Below are 24925 nucleotides of genomic sequence, written 5' to 3'. Positions count from 1 at the left end.
TCTCTCTCTCTCTCTCTCTCTCTCTCTCTCTCTCTGTGTGTGTGTGTGTGTGTGTGTGTGTGTGGTGCATGCACATGCCACAACATTCATGTTGAGGTCGGTACTCATGGGAGTCGATCGTCTCCTTCCACCATGGGAAAGGTTTGAACAACTCTCTTTTAAGTCTCCTTTCAAGTTGCCATCTCACCAGCTAAAAATATTTGGCTTTTCTACCTAGTTTGTATACCTAGGTACTGGGACCAAGTAGAAATCTCTCAAGCGGTAAAGGACCAGAGGTAGGAAAGGTTTAATGAGACAGAATGTAACTCTCACTGTGTGCTCACACAGGTACACTTATGTATAGTTATGCTTATGAATTATTTGTGATTTGTTTAGAGTAAAATTGCATGGACTATTGAATTCAAACTTTTAAATAAAAAAGACATTCACATATGTTAGGGGTGATTTGCGTATGAGTGCAGTACCCTCTGAGACCAGAAGAGGGCTCCCGGGCTTGAGCTGCCACATGACCGCTGGGAATGTAGCACGGGTCCTCTGCGAAGACCTGCCAGTTTTTTAAATCACTGAGCCATACCTCCAGCTCCCGAACTCACACTTAACTGAGCAGGTTATATTTTTTACTTGTTATATGTGTCACTCAGGGGTGAACTTGGTTTCTGCAGTGTGTCACAGGTGCCCTGGGCTGACACCTACTCCATCCACGGCTCCAAGCAAATTGCTCTTCCCACTTCCCTGCCTATGACTGCCGGACCTCCAGTTGTGCTTTTTGCTTTCCACCGCTATCTCACGTCTCCTTTGTCACTAGGAATTTTGCAAGGCCTACCCACCAGATACTCTGCAGTATTAAAGAGAAGCAGGCTGGCTACCTCAGGAACTCTTGGGCACGAACAGACCCCTGGCATCGCTGCTACGTGCAAAATGACATGGAGGGGTGGTGGAGGCAGAGGCTGCCCACCACTCTAAACATCACCCCCAACTGGATTTGCTGTGTATTTACACACACTAGAAGGTTCTACTCCCTGTCTGTCCCTCTGAGTCAGAACATTCTTGTCCAACAGCTGATTCCTCAACCAATCCCTACCCCCATCCCATGAGGATGGAGCATCTATCTATTTGGGAAAGAGGGAAGGAATATAAGTAGATTTTCAATGATGAGCCCTTCTCCCAAGAATGACTCCGGAGTTGAGAAAGAGATTTCTCACTCACTGTCTGGTTTCATTCTGACATCACCGCAAGGCAGAATTTCATGGCATGACTTGCAAGCTCTAACAGAATTAAAAGTTTCTCTTATAAATCAGTCTTGCATAGAACATCACACCAACATTGTTATTATAGATTAATTGGAAAATAATTTACATAAAAACATTACAAAATGAAACTTAAAAAGAGCACAAAATATTCTCAGATATGAATTAGCCTTCTTAAAGAACAGAAGCATGAACGGGAAAATATAATAATGACTGAGTATATCTAATAAGGACATCTGTGATAAAGAAGATGTAGGAAATTATTCATCAGAAGATGGCAAGAGAAGCCAATTATTTCTGGCTAGAAATGTAAACATTTGTTAAAAGTTAAGCTTCCATGTGAGGACGTAAGATTGGCATAAAACACAAAAAGACAATTATTTTGTTTACATATTCAAAAACTATTAACAAGGTAGATTGAATATTTTAGAAAATGCTAATGAAAGTGCTTAGGTAGAACCAGAAATGCTTTATTGAAGGTGTTAAAAATTCTTTGAGAATTTCATATGATGTAATTTGATCATAATCACCCTCACACTCTTCCCTGTCTCCTCCCGGATGTAGCCCCCAACCCCTCTACCCCCAACTTCATATCCTCTTGTTGACCTTTTCCAAAAACATCAAATCCAATTCATGCTCTACATATTCTCCTGGGGGGTTGGGGTTCATCTTCCCCTGCAGTGTGGTTGACCTACTAGGGGCCACACCCTAAAGACAACAGAGTCTTCTTCCCCCAGCAGCTAGCTACTATCAGGATCTCCTCAGCTAGGGCTGGGACTTTGTGACTCCATCCTCCTCCACACTGGGACTTCATGTGAGTCAGAAATTGCCAATATTTTAATGCAAAGGTAGGCAACAAACACATTTCTCTCTGAAAATTCCTCAACAAGAGAGTTTTGGGATTCATTTTCCTAGGTTTTCTATAGGGTGGGCATCCCGGTGCCATAGTGATTCCCTTAACAAACATAAGCATTTTCAAACTGAAACTTGAAATACAAGCCAGCTGCCCTTGGCACTCACCAGATCTCACTCTACTCTCCAGCACGGCATCTTCCATCTGATCCACGTGGGCTGGACACCCAGATGGGCATGTCTGTCAGCTTGCATCAGAGATGCTTCTTTTTGCAGTAGACAGACACTCGCACAGAGAGCCACGTCTGGTCCAGATGCAGAGAATAAGAGACTGGAATGTCCAATCTGACTGGGATATCTAGACTACAACCATCCTCCCAGCCTCAGGGATCACCATGAAAGAGATGGCAGAAAGGCTGTCGGAGCCAGAAGTAGTAGAATTTTCTGGACACAGCAGAGCAGTTATTCACATGAACTCACTGTGACCAGGACAGTGCACACAGATGTATGCAAGTTTGAGCCAGGCAAGTTCCAGCATGGAGTGGAGATGCGGGAGAACATGAAGTCCCACCCAAACAGATGAGCTGTGGGCAATTGATGGTGACTGGGAGAGAGTCAGTTTTCTCTGAGGGTGTAGCCCCTCATAGGCCAACCATGCTCCAGTGGAAACCTGAACCCAAGAGTATACAGACAGTGTAAATTGGGCTCCGTGATCTTAACAAAATGAAGATACAAATTTGGATGGATAGGGAAGCAGCGTGGATTTGGAAGAATTGAGGGGGTGATTATGATCCACATACATTGTATTAAATTCTCAGAAAGTTAATGAAAAATGCAATCTAACCAAAGAAACACACACGCACACACACACACACACACACACACACACACACACACACACNCACACACACACACACACACACACACACACACACACACACACTCATGCATGCAGGCTCATGGGTGGCAGGAATCAATCATAAAATAGACAGAGGCAAAGTTCTAAATACATAAATCCACCAATACATTTAGATAATAGCCCATTGCAACAAAACGGGGTTAATCTGTAACAAGGAAAATCTATAAGCACATATTTAACTGCTTAGGAAGTAAAATGATGGAAATCAGTTTATGGGCTAAAATAAAAGGGAATATGGTAAAAATTCAATATTTATTCCCAGATTGTTTCTCAAGAGAATTGATGAGAAATATATATCTCAAGGCAACCCAGAGCTACACAGATGAGTATGCCTTCCAGGTAGTATAACTGAACAGTCTCTAAAGTCGTGGGGTGCCTTATGGCTGTAACCAATGCCGTCCTTGGAGGTTAGAACCAGCACGGAATTGTAAGTTATTTTGATGTGATTATTGTCTCAGGAAAAGAAAAAAGATTACTTTACACCTCCAAGAACTAGTTAAAAAAAATCAGGCCAAGTACTGAACCACAAACATCTCTCTAAATGTTTGCTCTATATCAGCATTACAACTAAAAGGTGGACAAAACTCCGAGATTCTGACCCTGAGCATTTCAACAGGTCTAACAACCTGAAATTATCATAGCAAATGCATTCTGATTTCCATACACCCCCCCCCAAACATGGAAACCCTTCAGAATGGAAACTTTTATGGGTAAAATCATGTAACATCTAAAATTGTTTTTCTTTTCAATCTTTCTTTTTACCTGGGCGCGTGCGTGCGTGCGTGCGTGCGTGCGTGCGTGCGTGTGTGTGTGTGTGTGTGTGTGTGTCTGGTTATGAACACATGAGTGCAGTTTTACATTGAGGCCAGAGGAGGGTGCTGGGAACAGAACTCTGGTCCTCAACAAGAGCAGGAATCATTCTTAACTGCTGAACCATTTCTCCAGCCTGAACTTTATCTTATTTTAATAATACAAAAAATGGGGAGGGAGGGTCAGATATCAGTGTGCTGGGCACAATTATTATTCAGTGAAGGGATGTGATGGGCTCCAGGGGCTTCATTTCTTTATTGTTTATGCTTGAAATATTCTATATATATGGCAGGTAAATTTTCATAGTGTGTAAATAAAGGAAAGATAACTCATCACTCATGACTTGTGTTCTATCCCCAGAACCTGATTGGAAATTTTGCCTTCAGTGCCACTGTTCTTATGATTTTCACATATGCTGTCCCTTCAGACTGGAGTTAAATGATAGTGACATACAAATGAAGACAGGAGGATCAGAAGTCCAAGGTTATCCTTGAACCATGTAAAAAGCTATAGTGACTACAGATGCTCACTCAGAAGTGAGCATCTTTAATCTCAGCACACCTACAGGGAGATACAGAAACAGAAGATGTAGACAGCGGAATGACCTAGAAGCTCCCAGACCAGCTAATTCAGACCATGCCAAGCGTCAGCATCAACAAGGAAGGCAACCAAGAATCAACAAGGAAGGCAACAAAGAATCAACAGGGAAGGCAAAAAAGAATCAACAGGGAAGGCAACAAAGAATCAACAGGGAAGGCAACCAAGAATCAACAGGGAAGGCAACCAAGAATCAACAAGGAAGACAACAAAGAATCAACAAGGAAGGCAATAAAGAATCAACAGGGAAGGCAACAAAGAATCAACAGGGAAGGCAACCAAGAATCAACAAGGAAGGCAACAAAGAATCAACAGGGAAGGCAACAAAGAATCAACAAGGAAGGCAACCAAGAATCAACAAGGAAGGCAACCAAGAATCAACAGGGAAAGCAACCAAGAATCAACAAGGAAGGCAACAAAGAATCAACAAGGAAGGCAACCAAGAATCAAAAAGGAAGGCAACAAAGAATCAACAGGGAAGGCAACAAAGAATCAACATGGAAGGCAATAAAGAATCAACATGGAAGGCAACCAAGAATCAACAAGGAAGGCAACCAAGAATCAACAAGGAAGGCAACAAAGAATCAACAAGGAAGGCAACCAAGAACCAACAAGCTGGACAGTAAGAACCAACTCCTCAAATGTTATTCTCTCACTTTTACACACTCTATGACACACAAGTGTATACCACCTCCCTTGTGAGCACACAGTCACTCACTCACTGCCTTGCTGTCCCATGTGTGTACGTGTGTGTGTGCATATTTGTGCACACACACACAAATAAATATTTAAAATTTTGTGCACACACAAAGACACAAATATTTAAAATGTTCAATAGAAGCTTGTAAAAATTAAACGTTTCTGCAAAGCTATTAGGAAGCATAAACAGACAACGTTTGGGAGCAATAATCTTTAAATATGGCAACTGGCTCCAATGCTTCCCAGGATAAACTTTGAGAGCACAGTAATCACAGCCATCTGGACCCTGGGAGACACTCAGCACTGAGTGTGCTGGAAAGACCACTCCGGCCTCGGAGTGTCAGGCTGGATCCTTGTCTCACCCTGGCCCTTTACCAGTATTTTCTACTTCTCTGGTTTATGGACTGTTCGATTTCTGAAATTCTGGATGTGGACAGAGGTTAGACTTCATTGTGCATTCCTCAGTTCCTTGAGCTGGAGGAGGGTGCTACCCACCGCTGGCTCTCAGCTAGTGTCTCTAAGGTGAAGCTTGTACTAGGCAAGCCTGGTCACACTTGACATTTTTCCTCTGCTGATGTGAAGTTTGGACGCCAGGAAAGGTAACAGAAACTCAGTGAATTAGGGACGGAAGAGAGGATGAGATTTTCAGAGAGTGGTACCCTCTGCCAGCAGGCCTGGCACCTGACTCTCTACAGTGAAACTGCCGACGATTCCATTAGTCACAGTCAGAGATATGTGCAAAGGAGGATGGTGTGGTCAGCCTTACAACTGTATAAAGACTTCTGAAGACACATGTGGGGTTTTTACACAGTGCACAATTACAAAGCTTGTTGAATCAGCTGCTTCTATGATAATCATGGAAATTATTGAGGATGGGGAGATTAGCTTCTGGGACTCAAGAGTTGACTCCATGGGCAATGTGCTTCCTATACAATCACATGAACTTGAGTTCAGATCTCCAGCGGCTACATTGAAGTTTAGTGTAGTGGAGTGGGCCTGGAACCCCAGGGTTGGCTGGACGGTGAGATGGGTGGATCTCAGGACTCACTGAGATACAGCTGAAGTGATAAGCGTCGGGTGTAGTAAAAGACACCTCAGAAAATGAGGCAAACAGTGATAGAAGAAGACATCTTCAATCAACCTCTGGCCTCTACAGAAGCACAGTGCAGGCACACACACACACACACACACACACACACACACACACACTTACTGTCACCAACACACACACTGGTTTTAAAAAAGAAACTATCTAAGCCTGGTTCTCTATTATAAGGTGTACAGAAAACAAGAAAATGGTTCTGGAAGCAAGTAATTCACACATGTGTACCATTCCAACATGTGTACTAACATGCATGCACTAACATGTGTACTAACACATACATACTAATATATTAGCATGTATGCTATATATATACATGTGTACTAACATGCATGCACTAACATGTGTACTAACACATACATACTAATATATTAGCATGTATGCATTAGGAAAACTATGGTTTGCTTTTTAAATTGAAGTCTCATGTACCACAAACTAGCCTTGAACTCATAATCTCCCATCCTCTGGCTCCTGAGTGATGGAGTGACAAGCCTGGACTCCCAGGCTTGGTTGATCTAATGATGGCCATTGGCCACATGAGTTCTATGATCTTCTCTGTATATGGCTCTCTATACCATCATGACTGTGTACACACGTGTGTGTGTGTGTGTGTGTGTGTGTGTGTGTGTGTGTGTATTTTCTTATAGAAAGAAAATATCAAGAACTGGCCATCTCAAAGTCATTTTTAGGTGCATAGAATGAACCAGTGGGTAAGAAAACTTGCTTTCTATAAGATTATGGTCCTGTGTTTGAATGTCCAGTATCCATGTAAAAAGTCTCACATGGCTAAGCATGCCTGCAACTCCAGCATTGGACTGAAGAGACCAATGGATCCAGAGATCTAAGAGGCTGCCAGTCTTGTCCAAATGACAAGCATTTTTTGTTCAGTAAGATGCCCTGTCACAAAGCAATAATGTGGAGAATAATAGAGGAAGGCAGCTACCCAGTGCCCTGCTCTGGACTCTACATGCATCCACACGTGCATCTGTCTGTAACACACATGCATGCACCCCCCAACACACAAAACCATTTTTGATGCAACTAAGTTTTCTGACCAACCTCTAGTGACATTCACTCTCCTGATTCACACTTTCTTAGTACCTATTACTCATTACATTGCTAAAAGCAATCATATCTTAGATATTTGCTTAAAGACTGTCCTGTTAGCAGTTGAGTTTGCTCAGGGAATAGATTAGGCCTTATTTGGATACACAGTAGGCATCATAAATATAGGTCAAACAGAGGGGGTTAGAGTAATTGATGCCCCCAATGCCAGATGCCCCTGATTCCAGATGCCCCCAGTACCAGATGCCCCCAATGGCTATATCAAGCCAAAGCTGAAGATTACAAGTCAAAATCTTGCTGCCCATCAATCAGTTCATCAGAAATCCTCTTACAGAACACAACCTGAAAAGCTGGAGCAAAGCATAAACTCCACACTCATAGTTACATCTTGGACCCATCTGGGGCAGGGACCCACTGATGGGATGATGTGCAAGGAGCAGATTTGTTATAGTTCTCTCCTGAGACCTGGGAAGACTCAGGGAGGTCCCCAAGGTAAGAGTCAGAATGAGGGGATAAGGGAGCTCTGTGGCCACCATGAGCCTGATGTGACCGTCACTTCTCATAGTAGACACCAGTAGGCTAAGGAAACAATTCATGGGGTCCAATGTCACCATGGCCAGAAAAAAAAATTCCCTTTCTTATCCAGTTCTCTACGGTCCCTACCCTTAAATAGATAAATAAGCCATGTCCTAGAGATTTAGAAAGTCTTTGAACTCTGACCTTTGAATTATGACCTCCCCTGAGACCAAGAAGAATGAAAATGTAATCCTCCATGAAAGAAGTTGCTTTATCTTGGGCCATAAGGTAAAAAAATTAAATATGTGACCATTGTGAAGAAAAAGACATTCTGCAAGTGAGCTGTTGGTAACCACCTCTCTCTCTCTCTCTCTCTCTCTCTCTCTCTCTCTCTCTCTCTCNCACACACACACACACACACACACACAGACACACACACAGAAGCGGTGGGAGGAGGCAGTGAGAAGAGTCCAGAGGTTGAAGTTAGCAAAGACAAGCTGGAAGTCTGTGTATGGTGTTCAGTGAGATCGGTGCTCATCTTTAAATTTTCAACAGAAACCTAGGAAGATTATATAGGTAAAAAAGGTATCAATAAGAAATTTAAAAACATGAGAGACATAAAATAAAGATGCAGGGGACAACATTGTCAGGGCTCTGCTGACTAGAAGAGCACATCCCTGAACTTCAAGGAAGGTCAGAAGAAGCCATCCACAGTGGAGTCGGAAAGATGAAAGTGGGTGACGGAGATGGTTCAGTCAGCCAAGTGCTTCCTCAGAACCCATGGAAAAATGCTAGACATGGTGTGTGTTCACACCAGCTCTGGGTAGGTTGAGACTAGATCCCTGTGGTCCCTGGGCATCCAGCCTGGCCTAACTGGTAAGTTCCAGGCCAGGGAGAAACCTTGTCTTAATAAACAATGTGAACAACATGTGAGGAGAGAGAGACAAGGTTGTTCTCTGTCCTATGTATCCATGCTCCCACATGTGCATGGATACCCAGGCATACACATGTGTGTGCATACACATACATAAATATACATACATACTCATATACAAGAAACTTTTCAAAGTCAAACTTGGGGCTGATTGGGCAGCTGGTTCGGTAAGGGAACGTGTCGCCAAGCCTGAAGACACAAGCTGAACTTAGAGGCAACAAGGTGAAAGGAGAGAAGTGATTGACTCCTGAAAGTTGTCCTCGGACCTCTATGTATGCACTGTGGTGCATGCATGCCCGTTCACACACTAAATAAAGAAATAAACCTACAAAGGGCAAGATTACGGAACACGCGCAATAGGTCATAGGGGAGAAAGCAATGCATGACGAAGCCCAATAGGCATTTAGCTGCAGTGGCAGAGAAAGAGATAAGGAGACAGAAGCAATAACCAAGCAGATACTTTCTGAGCTTATAAAAAATAGCATTCCACATGAGACATTCAACAAAACTCATATTTAGAACATAAGTAGCAAACATTTTTTTTTTAAAGCTTGAAAATGTTAACAGAAACCTAAGGAAAAAGTCATTTCATCATAAAAAAATGACACTTTAACGGGTAGCATTTAAACATAATACCAAAAAGCAGGGGGAAGTCTGTGTAAGAGAAAGCATCGTCGAAGTCCTGAAAGGAATTCACTCGTTAGAGTTCTAGATGTGGGGAAAATAGACAATTTTTTTAAAGTCACAATATGCTATCAAATCAGCCAATAAGACATTCCTAAGTGCAGTCTTCAAGAAAGAAAATGCTTCCAGATGGGACTTCCAAGACTCAGTGAGCAATAAAGATACATACAAAAAGAAAAATGTTCACAGCAAATTTACGTCAAAACCCAAAACTGCAGTAACCCACGTTCTTACAAACAACGGACTGGACAAACGAACTGAGCTTATGTTCGTATGCTCGAGTACAAACGAGTGAGAATGTGCAGCAGGTTATTCCACAGTATGGGGGGGGATCGTAAGGACATAGCTGGCACAGTAGCATGCTCAAACTCTCAGGTACTCCAGAGGCTGAGGCAGAAGGATCGCTCGCTCGATGGCTGGAGCCACCCTGGGCAATACAGGGACACTTCCCTCAGAGCCCAGCACATAAACAAATGGCTAGACTACATCAAAGTGACAACAAACTCAGGAAACACCCATTACAACTTCCTAAGAAAAATTAAAGGAGTGAGAAGAAATTATGCTCTTCAGGGGATGTCTGACTACTGAGGACGACTAAAAAGAAAAATTAGTCAGCAAAAGGAAGAAAGGCACGGCGGGTGTCTGGCTTTGCAGCCATGCTCTTCGCTTAAATGTAATTGCTTGCTTTCCAATGCTGTACGTCCACATTTGAGGCTTACTGTTGTCTCTCACTCTCCATGGCTGGTGGTTCTAAACGCACTTCATACCCAGTCTGCAGCCCCTTAAGACCCTAATACAAAATACAAAGTACAGGCTGGGAGAGCCTTAAGGCAAACACTCAAACCAGGGCTTAGCTAACATGTTCTCCTGCAGCTGGGTCTGATGACCTGAGCTTTAGTCCCAACAACCCACACAGTGGACGGAGAGAGCTGACAACTGCAAAGTGGTTTTTGACTTCCAGAGGTGCATTGTGGCATGTGCACGCACACTCATACACACACACATATAAATAAACACACACACACATAAACACACACACACACACACGCATATACACAGATACACAAAGACCACAGTGAATACACAGAGACACACACAGACAGACAGACAGACACACAAACACAAAGACACAGTGAGTACACACAGACACAGATAGACACACACAGAGAGCTAACCTCTTCTGATCTCCCAGCTATTTGAATGCACTGCTACACAGTGCAATGAAGTCCTTTCAAATTCTTAGGGTGTTTTCAAGACATTTTATTTAGAAATAGCTGAGAGTAGTTAATGGACAACAGTCCCGATTACTTTACATAGATAGTTTCAAAAATGCCAGACATCCACAGAATGTGACATTAATGTCATTTATTCACTTGTCGTTGAGACATATCTGCTCCTAACAGCTCCCCATTCGTGGATTCACGGAAGCGGCTGAGCATCTTACCTCCAGGTGAGGTGGTACATTGTGGCTAGGTGGTTACTGTGACCCGTCCCGTCCTTGGGAGGACACAAGTTACAGGTTAGGATGCTTAGTTCTGCTGAGACAGAATAAGCTAGTCCATAACAATTCCTGTTTTTCAAGGTCTGTCAGATAATCCTGGGCCAGAAGGCTGAAGACCGATGCCCCAACTCTCTGACACACTAGGGCAGCTGTCTCTAAAATTAATCTCAGTCCTGGAAGCTGTGCTAGGCTACCTATATTTTCAGATAGTATTGGTCGCTCTCGGATTTCTGACAGGGTTGAAAGACTAGTTATAGTCTCATAGCCAACCCAGGCTATTTAGCATTGAGAGAACATATTTGAGAAGATAGTTTTTCAAATAGTATACACACTAACCAGGACATAAGATATAGATTAATAAGCCATTTTTTAGTTAGGATAGATAACAGAGTATTCTACTTAATTGACAAAAATGATGGACTGGGTGTTAGGTATAATTTGCACTTTATACATTATAAAATGGTAGTAGCTGTGCTCAATTTATATCTGAAAAAAGAGCCTTTTAATTGGACAAAAAGGGGGAAGTATTGTGGATAGCCCTGGTACTGCCTGGGTCGAATCACGCACTCAGGTGACTTCATGTGAACCTTCCCCTAATGAATAAAGATTTCAAGGAACCAATCACTGGGCAGGTAGGCGGGACTTCCGGGTCTGATTAAGGGACTGCAGAAGAGGAGAGGGACTTGGCTGGTGGACAGGAGCATGGAAGCCAAAATGTAGGTGGCCGAGGCCCCCAGTTCAGGTGGCAGATCCATTGGGATCTTCTACCAGAGGATTCAGCTTAGACTGGCTTATGCGTTAGGATGGTAGGATTGCTGTGCCCTGTGATGGTTCTGCCTTTTCATTCTAAGCTAAGATTGTGTGGTGTTTTCCTGCACTCAGCGACCCAACTGGGTTCCAGAGAAAAAGGTGTGGCGGCAAAGCGTGGGTTTACAAGAAGTGCACCCCAAAAGGCCATGGGGATTTGGAAGCATGGGGCTGGCATGGCAGTCATCTGCCACGGGAATTTAGCAAGCCAAATAGAGGGATTTCAGAGCTCCGGTTAAGAGAGTCTGCCGAGATGAGAACAGGCCGTCTGCCTTTGTCTTGCTGGCGATGGCATGGGTGCTTTTTAAAGTATTTCACGCTACACTTTCATACTTTGCAAGCCTCTATAAATTGTGATTTCCTTCTGTGTCTTTTTCATTTTGAGTCAGAACTTCACACTCTAGCTTGTTCTACCCTTGAACTCACTAGTAGTCCAGGCTGACCTCAAATTGACAAAAATAATCTTGCCTCATGGGTGTCGGTTAAGGATGTCACCACCACATCTGGTTCCTAACACACCTCTCAGGCAGGCACATCTGCTATGCAGCACTCTTGGTTGTACGTGAGCCCTCTGTATCCCCACGGTTTGGAAACTTCATGACCAGGCTGCACTAGGAGCCCTTCATGAAAGACACGATTCTGTCTTACTGTTTCTGTCCTTCTAGCCTGCTCATAAATGCGTTGTGAATTCATCTTCATTGTATCCCGTTAGCGTTTTCTGAACAAATTACACCGTAAGCACAATCACTAAACATCTTTATAAGCAAACTGGACTCATCACCATTGAGACCTTCACCAGATTCCTTTTTGAATTTCATGGGGTTAACACTTTAAATAACCATAGAAGGAAATCCTCAGAAAATAATTGACTTCTTGCCCTCTTCAGCTCTTCTGTCCTGGACAGCACAAAGCTACAAAACCCCCGATTCCAGGCCTCAGCCTTGGAAGGCAACAGATCTGACAGCTAGAGGTACACAAGGGGAAACAAGTTCACTGGTTTATTCCAAGAAGTCACACCAGGGGGGTAGAAATGAGATTAAGACTCTATTGTCATGTGGCAACAGAAAAATAAGAGCCAAATGCAGGCAGACATTTGGAATCCTTGAAACAGGCTAAAAGCAAGTTTTAGCCTACCCGCAGAGGCAGGTGCGCCATGCTAATTATGGACTGCATCTTTTCATCATTACCTACAGCCCAGGCTTTCTTTTATGTCCCCCTTATGTTTCTCATTTTCTTGGATTTTTAACTTATATAATCTTCCTGTGTTAGAGGATTGTCACCAAGTAGGATAAGAAAGATTTAGTCTGTGAATTAAAAAAGAAAAAGCCTTTTTCTGGGACAGTTTCAATGACAGTAGGGCACAAGGTCAAATTATTCTGTGGCTATTTCTTAGTAAAAAAGGAGTCATTCATGATGATTATCATTGAGATGAAAGTTGGGATTTCATACTGAGCAGGGCTGGCTTCCAAGATGAGCGAATTCTTCACCTGGAAGCCCATCAGAGAGATTCCCACACCCTCAGGGCTCTCCGAAAATAGGCAGAAGAGATGGGAACCAAGAGTGGGCAGCGCCCCAGCTCCTCTGCGCAAAGCACATGGAATGCATGCAGCTCCAACCCCTAGGACCAGGTGGCACTCACCCAAGAGCTCTGGGGGAATTCAAGGATGAAATTAGGAAGCTCTCAGCCAGGATGCTTGGTACAACATCACTATGAACAGCCACAGCCAGCAAGCGGGCAGATGGTGAATGCCACTCTGCTCATTCAAAGGGGTCAAAAGGGATCCAGCAAGCTCTAGAAGAGCAAGCTTCTCTTCTACTCATCCAGCCTCATTAAACTCTAAAGCAAAAATAACATCCTGGGGGAAAGACTTTCATGTCTGGGGACGGAAAACATGACTCATCGGTTTATTACTGGGTGCCTGAGCATCCAAATAACACGCCCGGGGTGGTACAGAGCAAAGACTGTAAGTGCCAACCTGGGCCGGATGGGGGGTTGCTACAGATGTCGCCACGAGGACGAGACAGACAGCAGTTAGCACACACCGTCAGGAGAAGGGACAGTTGTCACAACTTATCTTTGAGGAGCTCACAGGCATGCTTTGGGTATGGGCTGTACTTTCTCTTGAGGCACCGCTTTCTCTTAACTCCTATGCTTAAATCCTATGTCAGAATGCCTTTCATGTCTCTATTTTACCCTCAAAAGAAGACACCGCTGATAAGACATAAAACATCAGGTTGTGTAGGAAAATAGATTATAAGAAAACAGTAGATTACACTGAGGTGTGTGTATTAGTACTTGGTAACGGAGAGATATTCGAATTCAGCTGCTTCTGGGTGTTTGTTCTATTAGTTAATTAATGCATGTATGAAGCACGCATACGTATGTGTGCTCATGAGCCTGTTGTCTATGTGGAGGTCAGAGGACAGCCTCTTCTGCTCTTCCCCAGCATTCTGGTTACTTTGTTTACTGAGGCCCCGAACGCCCCGACTCAGCTACCCTTCTTTTTACCTGTTATGGGGCTGAATTCAGGTCTTCTTGCCTACAAAGTCTGTATTTTTCCAACTGTGCCATCTCCTTGACTAAAAAGTGTCTTTCCTAACTTTAATTGACTGACAGTAGTTGTACTGTGGACTGGAACTGCAGGGTGAATGAGGCCCATTCTGTCCATGAGGGGCTCGTGTAATAGCCTACACAAGCTGATTCCAGGGGCCATTGACAGCCTCTGCTGGCGGCTTGCTCATGCTTTGCGTTAGGACCTGAGTTTGTCTATACCTAGGTAGTAACTAATAATTGATATTGGAGTGTGCGATCATGGGTGTGTGATAACAAGCCCTGGGGACTCTGTAAGCAACAGAATTAATGTACCAGCCTACAAGGAGCCTGGAGCTGAAACATGGCAGACTCTCTCATTAAAATTAATGACCAAGGCAATACCAACAACCAAATACAGAAACCCAATTGTACTGGTTTATTGGTTGGAGATGACTACAGTGGACTTTGAGCACAAGACGCTGATGATATCATATCCCCTTTCCTCTTAGATAAAGGGAAAACAATTGTCACTTTTGGTGACTGACAGCCTCATGCTTCTGATGTCTTGGTAGAAGCATTCACATGCACAACAGTTGTGTGAAAAGACAATGATCTGTGTTTATTTAATTTTAAAAGTAAATAGTCTGGGAGAGGACTAAGTGGGTAAAATGCTTGCTACACAAACCTATGGATCTGGCCTCCCAACCTCAACACTCAAATAAAAAGCCAGGTATGGTGTCACATGCCTCTGCAAGCCAGTGCTGGGGAGACAGAGACAGGAGGATCCCCAGGCCAGGCTGGCCAGCCGATCTACCCCAGCCAATGGGTTCCAGGTTCAGAGAGAGACCCTGTCTCAAAAATAAGATGGATAGAAATTAAGGAAGACCGCCAATGTTGGCTTCTGCCCACTCCCCGCCATGCACATACACATGCATACACATTCATATACAACACACAGATAAAGTGTTCAAAGAAACGTCTATTTTGTCCATTATGAATGGAATTAGTTCTGCCACAGTGATGCTGTTCTCCACTTGGCCAAAGTCGCAGGGAAGAAGCATCACGGATGAAGAGTGAGCATCCAGAAGATGCTGGGTTCCGGCTGCATCGAGCACGGGAAGATGGAGATCTGAAAGGGACGAGCCTCTCCCTTACAGGCACTTCCCACACTTGCCTCACTCTTCTTCTCCTACCGCAGTGAACAGGGCTGCCATTCTGAAGAGATGCATGTGTGTCTAGCAAAGGCACGTGGGTTCTCTGAATGCGAGGAAACGCCTCTGCTCAGGTGGACTCTGTGGTCACAAGAGCAGAAAGGCCATCTTCTCTGAAGCAGATACACTTTGTTTTACTTTCTAGGATGAGAAATATATTTCTCTTCTTTTTTTTCTGTGTATTTTGGATGTCACAGAAGAGCAATCATTGCAGTAATGTACTATTTAGAACAGAACCAGAAATGCAGGTGAGAAGTACTAAATACCCCAGTGTATGATTCCAGCTTCTGCCTCAGGGCGGGGGGGACCATGGTGGAAGAAGGCATCAGTCCCCTCCCCTCCCCTCCCTCTTTCCTCTCCTTTCGTCTCTTCCCTTCCTTTTTTCCTTCCCTCTTTTTTCTCTCCCTCCTCCCTTCCTCTCCCCTTCCCCTTCTTTTCTCTCTCTCTTCCGTCCTTCCTTCCTTTCTGTCTGTCTGCCTGCCTTTTCTTCCTTCCTTCCTCCCTCCCTCCCTTCCTTCTTTCCTTCCTTCCTTCCTTCCTTCCTTTCCTCTTTTCTTTCTTCCATTGTTCTCTTCCTTCCTTCCTTTCCTTCTTCTCTCCCTTCCTTCCTTCCTTCCTTCCTTCCTTCCTTCCTTTATTCCTTCCTTCCTTCCTTTCTATCCTTCTTTCTTTCTTCCATTGTTCCTTCCCTCCCTCCCTCCCTGCCTCCCTCCCTTCCTTCCTTCCTTCCTTCCTTCCTTCCTTCCTTCCTTCCTTCCTTTCCTTCTTTCTTTCTTCCATGGTTCCCTCCCTCCCTTTCTTTTCTTCTTTTCTTTTCTTTTCTTTTCTTTTCTTTTCTTTTCTTTTCTTTTCTTTCTCCACTGCCCTGCATAGCCCTCAGCACATCCTCCATGGCTGTGTGCTGAATAAATTCCCTACCTTTCTTTTTCCTCCTACCTTTTCCAAAACAAACAAACAAAGAAGCAAACAAAACACCAGATCTACAGCTGACCCTCCTCTAGAGGGAATATGAATGAAAGAGAATGAGCCCTTGTCTCTCCGTCTACACATCTGAAACCTTGGGAGCAAAGGATTACATGTTGATGTCTTGAGCCAAGGATGATGCTGGAGACGTAGGTATAAAATGTCACTAGATAAAATTACAGGAAGATGCTTACAGTTCACTGTCTACAAGTGAACAGATATCTTGCCTAGTAGAGTGACAACCCTAAATACCCCCTGATGTCAAAGGTTAAACACATACGTTCTCCTAGTGGGAATGTAACCAACCTTTGAAGGGAAATTACAAAGCAAGTAGAGAAAATCATCATGAACACAGGTCATGGTTCTTCAGCTTCTAGGAATTTTACACAGAGTGAGCATCAAAGATGGCGATTAAATTTGTAATTCCCTGTATAGCTCTGGCTGTCCAGAGAAGCTCTGTCTCGAAAAACAAAACAAAACAAAACAAAACAAAACAAAACAAAACAAAAACAAAATAAATTTGTAATTCCCAAAAATTAGAGTGGGGCTGGAGAGGTGGCTCAGTTGTTGAGTGTGTACTCCTTTTGCAGTGGACCTGAGTTCGGTTCCCAGCACTCACATCAGACAGCTTACAACTAACTGCTTGTTGCTCCAGCTCCAGGGGCTTACAATGTCTCTGGCCTTAGGCACCTACACTAATACGCAGGCAAACACGTGTGCATGTGATTTCTAAGAAGCAGAATAATTTTAAAAAATTAAAACATTTAATTAGTCAATCTTACAGGGGTCAGTTATATAAATTACGGCATATCAAATGATAGGATGCTTTCCAGCTATTAAGTTACAGAATGATAGAAAACTGTAATCATAATTGTACTTGAAAGGCTGTGTGGCAAGAGCAAACTGTGCAGCACGTTTTGTGGATTGATGACTAGGTGGGTACCCATCCACTTAAAGGTACGGATGCTGCAGAAAACGAGAAAAGGGCATCTTCAGGGAGCAGTGTTCTGTGAGCCTTCCTTTGTCATTTCTTCCTTTAGCACTTTGGAAAAAGAAATCTCGAAATGGACATAGGCTTTTAAAAATCCATTGTGTTTATGGCTGAAGAGATGGCTCGGTGAGTAATTGAATTCCCAGAACTAACATAAGTGCAGTCCTCCTCCTGGAACCCCAGTGCTCAGGGGGTGGAGTCAGGGAGTCCTTAGCTAGGCAAGCTGCCTGTCTAGATTAGCCAAATTGGCACATTATAGCTTCAAATGAGAAGCCCTGCCTTGGTGTTTAATGTAGAGAGTGATAAAGGAAGACATTACACCCAACATCAACTTATTGTTACACACACACACACACACACACATACACACGCATACATACATGCATGCACACACACATACACACACTTGCACACAAGTCCACCAACGCACATGTAAGCACACGTACATATGCTCACACATACCACACACAGAACAAAGCCAATCCATAGAGCCAGCATAATCTTTGTACACAGAAAGAAAGGAAGCTGCCACTTGAGTTCCCTGTGGCTGCTGGGTTCAAACATGAGCCTCTGCAGTTAAGCCAGATGATGGGGTGGGAAGAAATGAAATGGAGGTGTTAACACTCCAAAGGACTTCTGATGAGCTGTTCCCTGTTAACATTTATTTTTGAGTCTTTTTGGAAACTAAAAGTCTTCTAATAAACACTCAGAAATTGAAAGGTGGATATTGAGCTTTTTTTTCCCCCCTTCATCTGTGCCACTGATAGAATCGTGGGCTTTCATGGCTGATCAAAGTATCAGAGCTCCTTCTTCCTGTGCAGCCGCACAGGCACACAGCTTTTATACCTGCGGTCAATCTATTTATAATCATAGATTCCTGGGACCATCTCGCCTTCGTGTCATCCTCGTGGTACAAAGGGTGCTCCAGAAGACCAGCTTTCAGCGTGGGGGTGTGCTTTGTTTCCTGCCGTGACCCCTGACCAAGGCCGAGAATTAGTCAGCATGCCACAGCTAACCCTCAGGCCAGTGCCAGGAACACTCCACAGAGCACAGTTTAGGGAGATCATTTCCTGACTGCTGCCTGCTGCTAACTTGCCATCTTCCAACTAGAGTTAACCCTTACGCCATCTGCAGAAGGGAGTTTAAACTAAAATCACCGTTCATTGGGCACCCGTCGAGGTACACTCGGGCCTGAGTGGGGCTTAGCAATGAGTTCAGTATCTATGTAATGTGAATGATCGCACCTCCAAATTCCCCAAAGGAATAATTTGGGGTAGGAGAAATGGAAGATTCTTAGTTCTCTCCCCCAACAGAGCTAAGTATGAGGCCGTGAGGGTGAGGTCTAAGTTGCCATGGAGACCTCAGGATGGTGGAAGGTCTTCAGAGCTGGAGGCAGCATGGGAAGCCACCCCAAGAGGGACCTTGTGTCCAGCAAATGGCAGGGACCCAGCATCAGGGCCTTCCAAACTCCTTGGAGCTCCCATGATGCCTCTATGTGCCCTGATATAAGACATGAGCTGAGCTCCCATGATGCCTCTATGTGCCCTGATACAAGACATGGGCTGAGCTCCAGGATTTAGTGTGTGCCCTGCTGGGTTTCATACTGCTTTGGCCCTCCTGGCTTCCTATCTTCCCATTCTTTGCTTGGCAAGTGAGGATGCTTACTCTGCGCCATTGTTTATTGGAAGTAACTTGATTGTTGATGTTACAGTGTCTCGCAGCTGAGAGTGTGCCCCAAATCTCAGAAGAGACTTCGGATTTGGATTATTAAGCAGTGTTGGACTGTTAAGTCTCCTGAGCCTCTTTAAATCGGACTGAATGCACCTTACATTATGAGATGGCCAGGACCCTTTGGGAATCAGGGACAGGATGTTGCAGTTTGAGTCTATAAAGTGCCCCCACAGGCTTATGAATTTGACTATTTTGTCCCTGGCTGGTGGCACTGTTTTGGTGAAAATAAACCTTCCCCTTTAAGTTGCTTCTGCCTGGTATTTTTCTACAGCAACAAGGCAGGAATTGATACAGTGACAAAGAATGGAAGTCACTCACAACCCTAGGAACAGCATTCCATGGTGGGACAGCTTAGAGGTTGCTCTGATGCTCTTCTCCCTTAAGTGGTCATGAAAGAACTCCTTGACTTTTCTTTCCTATATGTAGTTCTTCCTTTCCCGGTTCTTCGCAGCACCGAGAGGAAGCTGAGCAAACAGGCCATGCTGAGCCCACTATACTTTCCTCGTCATGATGATACTTCCATATGGCCAGTCACAGAAAAACTGTTTGGACGTGGTCTTCTCTAAATTATCTTTTATTGTCCTGGTCATTGTTGTCTCCAGGGCTTGCTGCTCCAGTCTGCTAACCCAGGCCTAGCCCTGGAAACTTCTGCCTCCATACAATCTACTCTAGGCCTAGAATGTTTTCAAACTGCTGAATGGGCTCAGCCTTTCTAGCTCTCTCTGAGTGCTGCTGGCTGGTTCAACTCAGCTGTTCTGGCTCACATTCCTCACCAAGCTGACTGATTCAATCTAGCTTCTCTCTGTTTCTCCTGAATTGCTCTGCTTGGCCTCAAACTTACTTTAGCAATCTTATCTAATCTTCTGGCTCCTTCTCATTCTCTAGCTCTTTCTGGCTTCACCTGTGTCTAGCTTGATCTCTCTTCAACCTGTCTCTTTACAACTCCCAATAAAACTGCCTCCTCTCCTTTCTCTTCACTGGCCCTTACGTAGCTTCCCTTTCCTCTCTCTTTCCATGAGAGTTGGGAATAGCCTATTATGTCAGATCTTTCTCTGATCTGTCATATCATCTTCCACTCAATTAGTCATCACTTTCAAACATGGGTGCTTCCTTCTACAAACTAACTTTACCTTCATCATCTGGGATTAAAGGTGTGTGCTAAGGGTGTGTCTGTATTTCAGCCAGAGGGATTGAAGGTGTTTTCTAAGGGTGGAGACACACTACAACTAGAAACAGGTACTTTCATAAATAACACAATCTTGGGGTTCATAGTGTGATAAGATATTCTGCATCAGTCTTTAAGTCTTTTACCCTAAAGCTGAGTTGAACTTAGGAATTCACGATGCTAGGCAAACACTCTACCACTGTGGGATATTCCCCAGCCCTCAATTTGTTATTTTTAAGGGCTCCTGTGTCATACACAACTTGGTCTTAAAGAAATGTGCTCAGCTCTTTGCTTGTTAGACTTGTCTTTTGCTGTAGAAAATTTAGTGACAAGAACACACACATTTTCCCACAGACGTTGTTTCTTTGAACTCATTATCACTCCGACTATCTTCCTGGCCATTCTGACTCAGCCTTCCCACAGAGTTTAGCTCTTCAATTCAATCCCTGAAGCTCTTCAAGACTTTCTGGGTTGTTTCATATCAACTTCATATGCTGGAGTCATCTAATAGAAGGGGAAAGCGTGGCTCCATAAGATCTAGTATAGGCATAAAATATAATATAGTGCATTTTCTTAACTAGGGATTGATGGAGGAGGGCCCAGGCCACTGTGAGTGGTATCACTGGGGTTGGTGATCTTGGATTCCATAAGAAAGCAGGAAAAGCAAGCCATGAGGAGCAAGACAGTAAGCAGCATCCTCTTATGGCTTCTGCATCAGCTTCAGTCTTCAAGTTTGAGTTCCCATACTGGTTCCCTCAGTGGGCTGTGCAACTCAGGGTGTGTCAGCCAAATCAACCCTCTACTCCTCAAGCTGCTTATGGACATGGTGTTTCGTCATGGTGATGTTGACCCTAACTAAGACAAAGACGGAAGCTTCGAGCTCTTTTTATTTTCTTATTCTAAAGTTCCTCTGAAGGCTTCCAACCACCCTTCAGGTAGCTAGTGTCCTCCACGTAGCCAAGACATCATATATGTCAGCTGCTTTCCCTGGATGCATTGTATTCCCACGTTGTAGATATCCAACACGTTAATAAAGAAATGTCATGCTCAAATCCTTCCTCACCCCATCTCACTAAAGAGTCTAGGTCACTTAGTTGCCATGTTAGTACTTAGAGAGTCAACCTTGACACCTCCTTATTCTTCATCTCTCATAGGTACGTGACCATCCAGCCCTGTAGAGTTGATGTAATGTAGATATAGGATGTCATAGCATATTTGTTATAACTCCCTAGCTTTGATGGTTAATACTGATGGTCAGCTTGACAGGATTTAGAATCTGACAAGATTCTGGGCATGCTCTGAGGAGCTATCCAGATGAGCTTAGCTGAAACAGGAAGCCCCACCTAGATGGTGAATCCTTTCCATTCTTGAAAAAGATTTATTTTAACTTTATGTATATAGCTGTTTTGCATGCATGCATGCGTGTATGTGCACCACATGCCTGCCTGCTGCCAAAGGAAGCAAGAAGAGAACCTAGGATCCCCTGGAACTAGAGCTACGGACACCATGTGGCTGTTGGGAGCTATCCCCAGGTCCTCTGGAGGAGCAGCAGTGCTCTGAAATGCCAGGCTGCCTCTCCAGTCCCAATACGGTCTAATTTTAATGTTAGGATGATCTCTGAATTGTGGTGTGGTCTGCCCACAGCTCAAACTTTCCATCCCATTTCCTGCTCATTTTAACATGATCATCCGTGCTTCCGTCAGTCTCAACAAACTCCTTCCAGCTTTTGAAAATTAACAAGGACTTTCTTTTCTTAGAAAATCTGCACATATTGTTCTTTGCACCTGGGATACCGCATCTCCCTGCTGTGATTTCTCCATCTTATATTCTTCTCTGTATCAAAGGGGAGTATATTCTGCTGTGCACACAGCTTACCCAATGGAGATAGTTCCAGCCACAAGGACATGGCGTGTCACTTGAATCCTGTCATGGAGTCTAAAAGCAGGTGTATTCAGAGTTGTCACAATGATTCAGAGTTATTACCCCAGAGCAAGACTTTGTCCTTTCTTCGTTGACACTATGGACGTGTTGGTGGTTTAATCTAAGGTCACTGTCTTACATTCACATGGTGACTGCCAGACATCCACATTTCTGGTTCTATTACCACTGCATACAAGTAAAAAAGGAGGGGAGAATTTTCATCTCATGAGTATCATCCTGATCAGAAATTCATAGCCTTTTTTACACTGCTCTACATCAAACATCTGGCTAGATCTATGACATGCAGATCAAAAAGGAAGCTGTTTGGTGGGTACTGGGGATGATAAGAAGAGAAGAAGACTATAACAGCTACCTCACTTAGAACCAAGGCGTCTTGATGTTGTTCAGTGCTCCTATTAAAAGACCAAGCACAGGGTCAAATGGGTAAGGCTGGCGAGAAGGCTCAGTGGTTAAAGCACTTGCTGCACAAGTCTGAGAACCGAAGTTCAAATCCCCAGAATCCACACAAAAGCATGGCCCAGTGGTGCACATCTGTATTCCTGGCACTGGGACCTAAGTTCAAATCCCCAGCACCCACACAAAAGCATGGCCCAGTGGTGCACATCTGTATTCCCGGCACTGGGACCTAAGTTCAAATCCCCAGCACACACACAAAAGCATGGCCCAGTGGTGCACATCTGTATTCCCGGCACTGGGAAGGGTCTGGTGGAGCTTGGGGGACTCAAAGCCAGCAAGTGTGGCAGAAACAGTAAACTCTGGTTCAGTGAGAGACACTATCTCAAACCATAAAGTTGAGAGGTGGTGGTTGAAGAAGACATCCCAGTGTCAGCCTGTCTTGTGCTATCACATAGTGAGCACATTTGCAGACATGTATGTGCCGAAGCACACATCGCACAAAGATGTGATGTCATCTTTGTGACATCTGCTCTGACGTCTGTTCTGTTGTCATCTTCTCTGGGTACTGATAAACTCTCTGACTATGGGAAATGTCTCTTAGTCACTGCCCAACTCCTAGGATAAGCACAGTGTAGGGCCTATCTGGGTCAGTCAAATCCATTGACTGAGAGGCTGCCTGAATGAACATAAAGCAGAATAACACAGAGAAAGCAGGTGTAAATGAGACAGACACTCCCAAAGAAAAAACTTCTGGAAGTGATTGACGTTTCTCCCATCTCATAGCTGAGCTTTCTAATCCACTTAAGTAAAAAATGAGTTTTTCCTCAAGAAAGCATTGCTTCAGTTGCTCAGTCCCTTGCACAGCGAATGTAACTCTGTTACCCTCTTAATCATGCCATGGGAACAGGGACCATTGTTATCACTGCAACTTAGGGAAGAATTCATTTTCAAAACATGAAAATGTAACCCTTACTAATGAGGTGTATGATTCAGAAGTATAATTGCCTACTTATGTAAATGTGAGCCAATTCTTTGATAGGTCATTCAAATACGATCAGAGAAGAAGATAGAACAGAGCAGCGAGGGAGTTATATAAAGAGTACTCAGAACTTTCTGTCTAAATTTTCCATTTCTAAGAACATCACTCCAACAGATAGTTTGTCATTCAGGTCGGATGAGGAGGGGAGAAAGGAAATGCCAAGTGCCTGGCGCACAGTGTGCATCTGGGCTGTTTCTGTCCCTGAATTGAGTCCAAAAGGAAGTTGGGCTTACACCTATTTCTATCCTGTCCTAAATATGCATCTGTGAGTAACTTGAGTGTGTTCTTTGACTCAAAATGGCATGATAATCTTAAACTACCTCCAGTTATAAATACAATCAACTCACAGTTTTAAAATTTTTTAAACAAAAAGGGTCAAGTGGTAATTAAGATAGTTACCTATAACCAACTGGGAACACTGTCAAGTATAATCAGTCTGCGAAGACAGTCACCTATAGCTAACTTGTGACTACAGTTGACTGTAAACAATCCATAAAACAGTCAACTCTAACCAGGCTGTGAAGACAGTTAATTCTGATCAACCTGTGAAGACAGTCAACTCTTATCAACCTATGAAGACAGTCAGCTCTAACCAGACTGTGAAGACAGTCAACCATAACCACCTATGACTAGTCAACTAGAACCAACCTAACAAAACATTTGGAGGCAGACCATATCCCTGAAAGTAGCTACTGCTGTAGATGCAAAATCTTTCTTAATTTTGGATGAACACTCTTTGGCCATGTCAAAACACACGGGGTGCTAACATAAAATATCACATTTATTTGTCAAAAAGAAAGAAAGAAAAACCATTTAAATATCTTCACATGTAAGAGTAAAACTTCAAGTTTTAAATATGTTTTTCATTTGCAATAAAACTCCTTTAAAAAAAAATAACGAAATGACTTTCACGTTGGCAAAGGGAGTCCCCTCTGATGTAAACAGATGGCTGGGAAAGATCACCCACATGCTGAAGGCAGATCCTGAGGAGGCATTTCTAAGAATGAGGTGGCACTTCTCAGCCTGGGCCACTTCCCACAGGATCCTTATTTAACCCGCATGAAGCATGTCTTTCATGCGTCTGGCCAAGAGGAGCTCAGCAGCTCAGCACCCCTTGTCCCACTTACTCCAGTCATCCAGAGTAGTGCTCAACTCTCCCTCGTACTCCAGAAAGAGCTTGAGCAAGCCAACCCCAGGAAGCCTGCACTCAGAGGCCAGCCCT

General features: G+C 43.8%; 1 protein-coding gene across 1 annotated transcript in view; it reads right to left on the bottom strand.

The window, feature by feature from the left end:
* Gadl1 (glutamate decarboxylase like 1) overlaps window positions 1–24925 on the bottom strand; it is a 139233-nt gene that overhangs the window by 83660 nt on the left and 30648 nt on the right. The gene's annotated exons all lie outside the window — the stretch shown is intronic.

Source organism: Mus pahari, chromosome 10 (genome assembly GCF_900095145.1).
Source record: "Mus pahari chromosome 10, PAHARI_EIJ_v1.1, whole genome shotgun sequence".
In the NCBI taxonomy this organism is placed as follows: domain Eukaryota; kingdom Metazoa; phylum Chordata; class Mammalia; order Rodentia; family Muridae; genus Mus; species Mus pahari.
This window is presented reverse-complemented; position numbering and strand designations above follow the sequence as displayed.